This window comes from Varroa destructor, unplaced genomic scaffold (genome assembly GCF_002443255.2).
Source record: "Varroa destructor unplaced genomic scaffold, Vdes_3.0 BEIS01000002.1, whole genome shotgun sequence".
Lineage (NCBI taxonomy): Eukaryota > Metazoa > Arthropoda > Arachnida > Mesostigmata > Varroidae > Varroa > Varroa destructor.
This window is the reverse complement of record NW_019211455.1, coordinates 29,120,382-29,132,885: the sequence shown is the minus strand read 5'-3', so window position 1 is coordinate 29,132,885 and position 12,504 is coordinate 29,120,382. Positions and strand designations below refer to the sequence as shown.

At 47.0% G+C, this 12,504-nt stretch overlaps 1 protein-coding gene across 11 annotated transcripts in view; it reads right to left on the bottom strand.

Moving 5' to 3' along the window:
- LOC111245819 (adhesion G protein-coupled receptor L1-like) overlaps positions 1-12,504 on the bottom strand; it is a 327,353-nt gene that overhangs the window by 203,678 nt on the left and 111,171 nt on the right. For 2 of the 11 annotated variants that reach the window (XM_086980765.1, XM_022794662.2), the window contains exon 1: positions 10,345-10,922. The exons of the other annotated variants lie outside the window; for them this stretch is intronic. The gene's annotated coding sequence lies outside the window, so the exon portion shown is untranslated. Of the gene's footprint in view, positions 1-10,344; positions 10,923-12,504 lie in introns of those variants that run through there. 11 annotated transcript variants of the gene reach the window in all.

Genomic DNA, 12,504 nt, shown 5'->3' with positions numbered 1-12,504 from the left:
GTCCACACTCGTCGCTTGCTTCTGTCCGCCTTTCATTTCTTCTTCTTCTGTGCTAGCAGCGTCGTATATGTACGTACGTGCGTCTATAGAGGGAGGAACGCCCGGAACTGAGCGTATAAACGTGCGGTGACTTTGTGTACGCGTGTGCGCGCTCTCAGGCTACATATACTGAAAGCGCTAAGAAAGCACGACTTGGTCCCCAAACGCCAGTTTCTTGCTAGACTAGCCTGGGTCGCTTGTAGACGACGCCAGGTAGACGAGAGCGCTCAGAAGCATCCGTTTAGCTATGTTGCATTGCAGGCTCTGTTTCTGCATACAAAAGTGTGAGAAAACGAAAAACGTCGGACGACGCAAACGATAAGAGCGACAGAGCACGAAAAAAGAAGAGACGAGCCGTTTGCTTGAGGGCAGCACGCTGCTTGCATAGAAACCACTGCTTTGCCTCAAGTCGAAGCCCTGTAAGGGCGAAAAAAGGCGTCGAGGGGTTGGTGAGGGTGTCATATGAACACGCTCCATTGTACGGCAAAAGGACAACAGAAAGGCGAGAATGTTATATAGTGTGTGTATGTGTTTGTGTATATTAGTAAGAACGAGAGTGTATGTAAAAGAAATACGCCTGGGTTGTTCTAGATGCGTAGCCGACGGAGTCACAGCCAGCCAAAAGCCAGTCTTCCTGTGTCCTCCTAACGTGAATCGACCGTTTCGCCCCACTTCTTACTGCTACTACAAGTGCCTATGCCGTACAAGCCCAACCTCACTCTACCTGATCGACCGGGCTAACTGACGCCAGCGCAAAGGGCCAAACCAAACAGGAGCAGTAGGTTCCATTGTTCTTTTTTCCTGTCTCAAGCCCTTCGATGACTCTTAGTATGCAAGGTAATTCGTCCACTTCGTTTTTGCGTTTGCCCTTCGGACATAATTAAGCAGTTAGCGTAAGTGTTGGAACTCGGAAAAAGAGACCCTTCTTGAGCGAAGCCGAAAGCGGGACATACTTGTCGTTGCCCCAATGTCTCCATGATTTCCGACGTTTCCGTCCTTGTTTCTGCGCAGCGTATATGGCTGTGCCTCTGCGCAGCGTATATGGCTGTGCCTCCGGTTGTTAGCGCCGTCTTTAGACGCTGCAAGAAAAGATCGCTCAATTACTCCTATCATAAGAGCAGAACCTCTAGCAAGCATGATACGAAGAGTAGAGGACAAAAGCACACTAACACGCGAATTTAGTCCTATGTGGTGGTCATAGCCTTTCAGTGCCTGCAAAAGTTCGCCACGAAGAAACCCTAAAGCCGGCGCTGGCCTCCCACTCTTTCTGTACGTTCGTCTACGATTTTCTAACTCTGTCGTTGACCCTTCGTCTTTCCATACTACTTATTTCCCTCTCTCTTGCTTGTGGAGTAAAGCGCACCGCTCGCTGTTTACTGGGCCATTCTAATGACAGGTCTAACTGTTTCTGCTGTAGGGAACCTGAGTTTTACCTACTTTACCCGTTCCTTCTCTGCATTTCGGTTCTCTTTCCTTCCGTTGTCGTCGTAGCTAGGAAGGCAGCCGGGGAATTGTATCTGTGGGCCTCTGATTACCAACATTGTTGAGAGAAGATGCACGGATCCTATCTGTCCCACCTTGTTCGTTCGTTCATTCATTCATTCACTCGTTCGTTCGTGACCATTCGGTTCATCCCATCCCTCGTGTCGCCTTTCAATATATGGACTATAATGTAAACTAACATAGCACTGATTCTTTTCATTTAGTCTTTCTCATTTTACCGGTCTAGCTAGCATTATTCCGCCCGTGTGTTCTTTCGTCCCCATGCTCATTTCAACCCAAGTACCATAGGTGCGTGTCGACCAAGGCTCCGTCGCACGATCTAAACAGCAGTAGTTGCGTGGCAGCATACGGTGGGCGTCTTTTTCTCAAGTACACTCATTTACGCCTGCTATCACACCGCAACCTTAAACCCTCTCGCGATCAAAACTTCTCAACATTTGACATCGCTACAGCGTAGTAGCGGTACAGCGTTATATCATTGATCAAGCTGTTTCGGCTGTTAGAGGCTGTAATGGGGTTGAGAGCTGCATGGGTTCCCCGACAACTATGCCCGACCAAAAGCTCGCTACTCTCTGTCCGACCCCCGTTTTAGCCTGTACGGTTCTAAAGGCTAAACTTGCTGGCCACCGTGATGGATTCTCTTCACCAACTGTGAGTAAGGTGGTTACTTAGGCTCTACGACCAATGGCTGGTATGTGGAATAGCGATAGCGGTGATAGCGCTTGATGGCTAAAAATCTCCCTTCACGGGGAACAGTCGCTTAACCTATGTGAACGAGGAAACGGTTCGGCTTAACGCACAAACGCAGGAAGATGAATGCTTCTTCGCCTCGCCTCCTTAAGCAGCATCATGAATGAACAAACCAACAAAAGGCTAGAATGGGATGGACCGAAAAACCGAACACTACTGCTGCCGCCGCAGCAGCAGCAACGCAGAAGTCAGACGCGACCTATCGGCGTGCTGTGTTGGTCCTGTTCGGTTTTTCGAGCCCTATAGTACATCGACCTATTGGCTGAACTCCGTGGGCCGGAACGCTCCAGCGGTGGTGGCTGCTGCGGCAGGACTACAGGACAGACACGCTGTTAGATATAAAAGGCGAAATCTAGCCACCCCGGTAGGCGCCCTAATGAATCTTTGGTTTTTGTCCACTTTCTCTGACCGCTTCGTCCTTTTCGACCGTTCCTCCATACGCCCTGGCGATGTCGACTGAGTTGGCGTACGTCTGGCGCAAACCGAGTGTTAAGGTGGCCTTCACGACCTACCCTGAAGTCTCCTATAGCTTCGGCCAATGTGTTCGGGGTGCGCCGATCAGCTTACTCTCATCAGGCACCAACGGACTGCTGCCACCGCCAAGATGTCAGCAGCCGCATGAGCCACCTTAGCCAGAGCCGAAGGAGAAGCCGAAAATCCACCCATGCACCGAGCGTTGAAACAAGTTAACTAACTCCACCATCTCTGACACTAACGACCATATTTAACGATAAGTGCACCAGAACTCACTGGCAGTACTAATGCATGGCTGATCATCATCACTGTCGTCTATGCTAGTTTACCCTATGGCTGCTGGTATTGCTTGTAGAGCATTTTCCGGATCTGTCTTTCAGCACACACTATGGTTCCTTCTGTTTCTCTCTGCTCTCTGAATGAATGTATGTATGTATGTGCGTGTGTGAGGCGAGCGCCGCCGTCGTCGTCGTCGTCGGTGTTGTTATCGTCCACAACGAGGAGAAGAGCCGAGATCATGTTTTCTGATCTATGAAAGAAAGACGAGACTAGAGGAAAGGAAGGGAAGGCTGTAGCGAATGGGAAAAGCTGCGCTAATCACCTCGTCGAGAGCCAGCAGTAAATATCCGATTCGTTCGCTTCTAACTGAGACCTACTAGCGAGATGGCAACTTAAAAGCCAAAGGGCGCCCTTAGAACAGGTATATTATTGTCGACTCGTGTGTGCTCTGGGTAGCGTAAGCATGCGACCATGTGCTAGTGAAACTAGTACGGATAAGGGTGTGGCTTATCGTTGGGTATAGTGATCAAATGTCTTCTATATATGTCGCTGCAAAGGGAACAAGTGCTTTAGTCTAAGAGTTGTTGTTGTTGTTGTCATCTGTCGTCGTCGTCGTCGTCGTCGTCCATCACCCTTCTTGACAAACGAAAAGAGGAAGGTCTTAGGGAGCAGCGTAGAACGAACACAACACAATGAATAGATATAGTAGTAGTCGTGAGATCACAAGAAGTGGCGGATGCCAGCACTGATCGCATCAAGCTGCTGCTGCTACTCAAATAACGATTGTACATAGATGAAACGAAAGATTCTTCCACGATGGAAAAAATCATCGTCATAGTAAAGGAGATATAGATCAGATTCATCTCTACTCATCCGATTCAAAAGCCGCTTTGGATGTCCTCAATAAACTGACGCTACAATTGAGGATACATCGCTCTCTATCCATAATATTATATTATGGTACGGGAAACTGATGCCCGCGCCCTGCACCGGCAACTATCCGAGCACTGGTCACCATCTGCTGCTACGATTACTGATACTACTTCCACAGTGCTCAGAGAAGTAGAGACTGGCATATTATGAAAGCGGGCCCCTAAAACCTCCTCCCGATCTTCGTGCCGCTGCTAGTTCTGCTACTACGTTCGCAACTCCATTCCAGCAGCATTTTACTCACCTCGCCCTGCCTCGTCCTGGCCGCTTGTCTGCGCACATGTAGGGCGAGGGGTTCGGTTGCTCTTTCCCTTGTCCAGCACACATCAACTCCCCGCAAGCCCCCCTCCCCCACGCTTTTCTCATGCTAGGGTTCTTCTGCTGATGGCACAAACCTAGCCGGCTTGCTTCGTCTTCTGTTTAGTTCAATGCACTTTGCAAAATTTAATCTAGCAAAAAGTCATCGTTCGAGAAATGGGCGACCTGAAGAAAGCTGTTTTTTTCTTTTATGCTTTCTCCTACTACTGCTGCTGCTTGTGCTGGCGGCATTCGTAGTAAGAAAGTCTTACCGGGCTCGGATTCGTTGATCTCGAGGCCTCGAAAGCTCACTGACCATGCCCCCATCTCCGTCTATCCGCTAACACACATAGCTAGCCAGTAAGCCAGCCATTTTCGTGCGGTGCCGCGCGGCTCTATGCCACCAAAGACAAAGAGGGAACCAAAAGGGCGCAAGGACACTTACTAGCTTAGGTCCGTGTAGTACATGCATACACGTCCGTATGAGTGCAGTACGCATTGCGCACGCTGAAAAGTGCCGTTGAGTAAAGACCATGCGGAGTCGCTGGCAGTGGTGCTTTTGGTAACACTAAGACCAGCAGAAACTTGAGGCACAACGAAGTAAGTGGACATAACAAGCAGTCCTTCCCTTTATTCTACAACGAAACATTGATACAAGCGCCAGCCATGCTCATGATAGCAGTCTAACACGCAGCGCGACCACGTGACCCATTGCAGTTGATCAACTCAATTGGAAGAGGTACTGAGCATGATATGCGAAATTGCGTCTCGTATAGGGACTACAACGGACTTCAAGCCTAGACTTTTAGCTGCTACGCCACTGTTTGTTATGTTTCTTATTTTCCTGTCAAATTGTACACGGGAGTACGGCCCTTGTTTAAAGCCTAAAAACAAGAACCTAGGAAAAACCAAGCAACGAATCGCTATCGTCTGAACCAGCGGGTGAAGGAAATGAGGAAGAGCAAGCAGCTCTTTTGGTTTGTTGTGCGGAACCAGCAGCAACGCCTGCTTGAGACGAATAGGAAAAGAACAGTGTTGGAGAGCTTCCGTGCTGGCGACGACAACAAAAAAACGAAGTAATAATCTTAACCGAGGAGGGTAACGGCTGCAAAAAACCTCAACCCATAGAAAGGATGAGCAGCAATTGGTTAGCCCAGAAGATATTTCGCGCGCACAAAGTGGGTAGCATAGAATACGATATTACAGCTAATAGAGAACCCGTACACAGTGAACAACCCCTTGATTGGCCTAAAATGGTGGATCCAACTCAATGCATGTCTGCTTCTTTTCTGCCGGCAGTAGCAACTACTATTCTTCTTGCTATTGGTTAGCCATAGTTTCCGCTGCTTCTGTTACCGTTAGCGTCTCCGCCGCTGCTAGCAATGAACTTAAGCTCGGACGAATGTTTTAAGTACCTATAAGGAAGTGATTTATCTGTCGTTCATAGTGGCTGGAACTTAATGCTAACAAACATAATATTTCCAAAAAACGATACTCCTTTTACAGCCGCTAGTCTTTTAGCGCTATTGAAATGTACAGACAAGCCACGAAGGCAATCCGAGATTCGTTCGTTCGATGCCTGGGCCGTTTACGCTGTAGATTCAATAAAATGTTATAGTTAAGAGTGGAGTCTGTATACGTGCCTGATCATGTGCATAAGCGTGCACTTTTCTATGTATATGTTTGTGGATGGGTCTGAACATAGCAACGTCGTAGAGAGTCAAAAGCAGCGGGCATTTTGCTGTTCTATTACTAGCCCCTCAGTTCGCTGAGTGTGCAACTCAGCGAAATCTCAGTAAGCGATCAACAAGGGGATGATGAGGAAAAGGGGAAATACAAAAAGATTTATATTACCGTAACCTATCGTTATCCATATCTCTATGTATAATCATAGTTTCCCCTACTCCACGTTGGCCAGAGTTTCTTTTTTGTTACTTTTTTTCCTTGATATAGTCCGGCTTTCAAGATCGTCTAAAGGTAGGCGTAAGTTTTTTTTTGACGCCAAGCCCACTCGTTTGCCTGCATAAACGCTCTCGTACCAAGTGAACTTTGTACAGTGTCGATTCAGAATACGGTAGCAGCTTTAGCAGGGGGGCGGGGGGCGGGGTAATCTCCAGCTAACTGCCTCTTCATAATTAATATGAAGTAGTAAAGGTAGTCTTTGTAGTAGAAGTCAAGGAGGTGGTCTCTTTCTGACGTCGATGTTTCGAGACAAACTGGTGGTTGTTACAAAAAGGAGGCCCCGCGTGCCACACCGCCATTACCATCCACGCTTACCGCCACAACTTTACACACATACGCAGGCAAATAGCGTTTAGAGTGAGCCTAGATACACGTTTCAGTAGAATGAACACCAGCTAACTATATATTTAAACGTTAAATTTAACGTGAATTCTGCAGTGTTAAATTCGTTCGACCATGTGTCGAAAAATTATTTAGAGGTGATATCTCGGTAGTTCGAACGATTTAAAAAAGCTGCGTTTGCTCTCTGCTGGTATTTCCTATGGCGCGCTGAATACAAGTATAGTCTCTTCTTTTTCTACATTTTATCGTCCTTCAATCGTATGTTTTCGTTTACCCACCCCTTACCACCCTCACTACGTCCATATTCTTTTTCTTTGTCTTTGTCATCTACGTCCGAAAGCCACGGAATCTTCATATCTTCATTTTTTCGTGTTCTTGTACATGACAAGGTGCTGCGGCTCCTTTTTCCTTACCTCGCGAGCTTAGTCTCGTCGTGAGTTATTTCCCTCCCACTTTTTCGTTATTTTTGTTGCCATTTTCGTCAAAGTTTACCAGACAACTTACTCGCCGTATGCAGCTACCGCGGTCGGTTCAGACAGTAAAGCGACAACGACGACGGTAAAGCCACGGATAACTTTTTTCTTGTTGCTCACCGGTTTTCACTCGAACGAACGTAAAACTGTCCCACAACTCAGAACTTGGCAGGGCGGCTTCAGGCAGCAGCTTTGGTTAGTTCCCCTAGAGCCGCCAACGACATAGTGGTCTGGCAATGATGCTGGCAACACCGCTGCTGTTGCTGTTGATGCTGGAGTATAGCCCTGTAGGCGCAAAATGCAGCGACCACAGCCGTATATGTGAAAGGTGGCAGTCGACACTGCAGACATACACACGTCGTGGTCGTATCAGGGCCCGCAGCGTAGGACGACGCAGGAACAGAACAGCAGAACAGGAACGAGACAAGGCCCGTACAGATCCAGCAGAAGCAGTTGGGATAGCAATAACAACGCAGGGCAGGAAAATAACACGCGGGAAAAAAAAAATAGAAAATAATCAACGGAAGCCGAAAGTACGCACGAACGAAGACTACGACAAACGAGGTACAAGAAGACCCATAGAATAGAGAAGCAACTCATCTAAAACCTACACGCGCAGTCGCTCTATTGATCACTAGTTGGCTTCAGGAGGCTTTATTTTCTCAATGGCCGCTTCTGCTGTCGTATGGACAACAGTCGCATAATGCTTACAGATACTATTCACGGCCCGCGTTTATTTACGTCGGTGTCGCTTTCGTTGTCGTGGCCGCCGTCGCCGCCGCCTAATTCTCTCTTTGGTGTTTGCCTGCATCTTCCCCGACGAGAGATAAACGCGAACGAAGATAAAAAGAAAAAACTAGAGGTCTGTGCAAATCATTTCCGCTGTCGCTGCGTCTGCAACTTCAGCAGCTATTAGCGATAAACAAGGAAATGTATATGTATAGATAGAAAACGTATAAAAGCAAACATACCATGTATAAGTACTGTATTCTAGTTTCGCATGGTTCTTCATGCTGTATGCCATGCTGTATATACCATGGAGTGGAGTAGTCGTTTGTTTGCAGGTTTAACCCTAACCATGCGCAAATTCATACCTAGTATCCTTGAAAAATACTACCTAGTTGTTTACCATGTTCTTCTATGCACAAATATCTTAGTTTGGGTCGTTCTAGGTTTTAGGTTGGCATTTGTAATCTTTCAATAGGAATATCTTGGAAATGGTGCGGGCATTTAGTGAGCGAGTTGCTATTGCCTGCGCTTTTTGTCAACTGCACGCCCGAAATTTCGCGCTTCTGCCATATGAGGTACATTTTCATGCATATAATAGATATGCCAATCGGTGTTAAAAAAATACGCTATGTTGGTTACGATATTATCGATGTATCCAGCTTTCTAATTTCGGATAAAATTTAGGATACGCATGAGAATAGCACCCGTCATCATTTTTCTTAAAACGACCATTGAAAACTTTACTTCAAAATAAAGCAGTCTATATAGACGGTGGTCAACTCTCCCAGTCGATCTAGCAGCTGTGGCCCCCTTAGACAGGTCTCTACGTTACGAAAACAGAAATCTACATATATACACATACGTAGCCCAAGTCGGAGACGAGAAGCGGAAACAATCTTAAACGTTTCAGGTGGTACTCAAGCCAAAAAGATAAGCCAGCTCATGTTTTGACAAGGCAAGGCCATTGAGATGCGATGGCTTATGAATCTAAATGATGACGATGTAGCCTTCTTCGTCTGCAACCAACGGTTAGCTACCTCGGCAACTCAACCTCAGCACGTAGATGAGCACACGGTGCATGGCGACAATAGCGCCGCCGTTGCAGCGGCAGTAGCATGAGAATGTTGGATTGGCCAGGTTTGCCGGAAGATGCGGACAACGAGCAGCAGCAGGAATTAACTATGGTGTCGTCTTCGCTGATAGCCAATGTACATATCACATAGTCGCATATACGTGGTTCACGTACATACATTTTATATCGAGTAATACAGGCATCCAGACACACGTTCCATGTTATGCCCATCAAACCACATTCTACGCTCAATCTCTTCATCTCAGAATGAAAAGACCTCCAGCTATTGCTTCCAATTTCTTCATTTAAGTTTATGCTGATGCTACTGCCTTCGTAGAGCTAGCGGTGCTGCCCATGATAACGAGGAACATGACGATGATGTAAGATATGATGGGACTATGACGCAAACCAAAGAACGAAATGACCCACCAATTCTGGGATGGACGGGTGGGTACAGTTGGGTGGCCAGTTGGATGATGCAACTCCGGGGTTAGTGGTGGCTGCGTGCATTGCTGCCGCCACGACCGTCTTGTACGTGCTCCAAACGCACGTTCCAGCTTTTGCGACTGACGCTAACTCCTTTACCGGCTAGTGAGCTGTGCTTTTCAACACGCTACTCGCTTGTTGGCTCATTGGCCCAATCCACTGTACATAACAAATTTTAAGTTATTATAATGGTATAGTATACCAAATGAGATCAACAAGCGACACATCTGTCTGCCGCAGCAGCTGCGGTCACCACCGCCTTGTCTATAATACGATGATAGTCTCCTCACAGCCATTAACAACGGTACAAGGGCATCACGTTGATAATAGCACGGAGATCCTAAAGACCGACATGGCGAACAAGTAGTCATATTATACAGGGAAATGGAAAACGGTCAGGAGTAGGAGTGGAATATCTATCTAGTATTTACAGATATTTTCTACGGTTATGTACGCATATAGCTTGCTACGATATATTCAACCACTACCTCATTCTCTACCGGCTTCCTACACTCCTGATGTTTATGTTGCTATTTACGAACCGGACGACTAACTGCAGAAGTGATCATAGTTATGCAGAAAAGCAGCAATATCTGAATAGTGAGTCTGCTACAACAATTTCGCGGAAGAGTGAATTTAGTACTAGAACCCGATAACTTTATGCATTCTTAGAAGAAGGCTCGGGATGTGGCTATGATAAGTGTAAAAACCTCTATATGCTACTACTGCAAATGTACACACGAAACAACTGACTTGAAAAAAAAAACACTATATTGATCAATGGCATATATGTAACCAAAGCGTATAGTTGTAACTGTTAGTCACGTGCTTATGTAGGACTGGCCAGCCGCCATGCATACAATATAGGAGTACCTTTTTTGTTCTTTGATAAATAACATTTTACCGTAATTAATTCAACGGGCGGCTACAGAACGGATGACAATAGGGAAAATTGGAACTAGCATGGAAAATAATGAAATTGTTGTGACCTAGAATAAATTTACTTACTGGGACTTCTGCCACGTTACCCTCCGCGCTTTGCACTCCGTCTGTAGGCGGTAGAAAAATCACCGTAGCGTATTCGAGCTATTTAGTTGTGTAGATCTTCGCAACGCGTCAAAAGCCTCCCGGATGGATCTCTCGTGTCATTTCACATGTCAGCCGGCTAACGCGTATTCTCTATCGTACAAGAAGGGGCACCTAGACCGGCCCACTGGTCCTACGGAAAGCAAATCATTCTGTATAGTAGTATTATTGAAGGCCTACCATGGACGGATATGCTAGCCGACCAGTAACACGCTTGATTTACTCTCGGAGAACTCGGCCCATTATTGCCTTACATGGATCTTTGGGTATCCTTGTTTCTCTGGCCCTGATGCTCCCTGGGCTTCGAATTATAGTAGCAGATGTGACAGGAGATAACGCTCAACCGACAAAAAGGCACACAGCACGTAATGCTGCTATATCGGTAGACGAGCCTAATGTTTTCTTTTCGCGTCATGTTCTCCCGCCTATTGGCGTTGTCGTCGTCGTCGCCGCCAGATCGGTCCGTTCGGCGGCGCGACGTCGTCGCCTCCTTCAGTATGAAAAGACGAAGAACTACGACACTAAAAGCACAAGGGCAGCTGTGCGCCAGGCCCTCATCTTCTTTTACTCTGCCTTTCGCCGTCGACTCAACCCCAAGCCTAGCCCATCAAAATAATATCTTGTACCCCATTTCTTTCTTCTAGTGAGTCGTCTATTTCTACGTGTATCTTCTCCCAAGCTCGACCATACGCTACTAGTGCCTCCTAAAGCCTTTTGACTTCTCGCTCACTGGTTCTGTTCGCTTTCAGCGCGCAGTTACGTCCAGCTCTTACTACATACACACAATCAAATATAATAGATGCTCGTGTGTGAGCAGGACTCATTTGTGCATTCACGCATCCGTTCCGATCGCCTACGACCGAAAGGTTTTAAAAATTGCTTTCCTAATAATACTGTTGGGATGGTAACACAATTTACGCATAATGTCTAATAATGATTTTTACTAAAACCAATACCCGAAGCCAAGGAGATGAACTACCGTTGTTGTTTTTAACAGTTGCTAGTGTACAACACGACGGTAGCTTTATGTGGCCCTGTTCGTAGCAACGTATAAGACAGACGCGCTGATGTACCTGCCGCAAGCAGCGGTCATCTTGTACCGGGGGCAGCTTACGCTGTGCATGTATTCTGTGTTGTCGGCTGCAACCATGCTGATATTGCATGCCCCTGCTCCGAATACTATTCCGACGTACTGATCCGACGGTGTCGTTGCTGCCGTCGTTACGAAGCGCGAAAGCGGCAAAATGCTAGCACCACTTTTGCGGCTGCAGGTTCTCGTTGTTGTAACCGCCATCACTGTCGTCTCCTACTTCGTCTGCTGCTGCTGCTAATGTCATCTCTTCTTTCGGCTTTCCATTGATCAGCTGCAATCTAGTTTTTCGTTGGTCCGGCAATGCACGAAGCCCCATTCTACCGGTCGGTTAGTTCATCCGCAGCCCATTTAGTTGGACCCGGTTTGGCAGCAACAGCAACGACATCGAGTTAGCTATCTACCTGCACCTGGGCCGCTTACTTGCCCGCTTACTGCTTCTGCTACTGCTGCAACGGTCGCAGCAGTAGCGCTAACATTTGCCCAAGCAACTGTAAAGCCCGTAATGTGGCTAAAATACCTATAAGCAGGTGAAGCTAGTTGCTGTGGTGATGCTGTTATGCCCTGCTATCTTCTTGCCCGTGGTCCATAATTAATTCTTGTTACACGCAGGCACTAGTTGTTTGCTTTTATCGCTGCCATCTTGGCTGTCGATAGCTGGCGTTTTGCGGTGAGGCTGTCGCTGTTATTGCTACCGCTAAAGCTGATACTCACAGCGATAGTACAGGGACGTCATCGAGATGTCTTGATGGCCGTCAAGAGATGTGGGCATCGAAGAGGGAACGCCATTGCCACTTCTGCTGCTGCTACTGCTGCTGCTGCTACTGCTGCTGCTGCTGCTACAGTCATTCTTACGACTATTGACGTAATGGCCTAGACATAGAGCAACACGCAGATATATAAACACACTGTACTTAAGTACCTAGATATGAACACTGATAATGCACATTAACTATCTTGCTACCTCATCACCATCTGGCCTAACTTTGCCT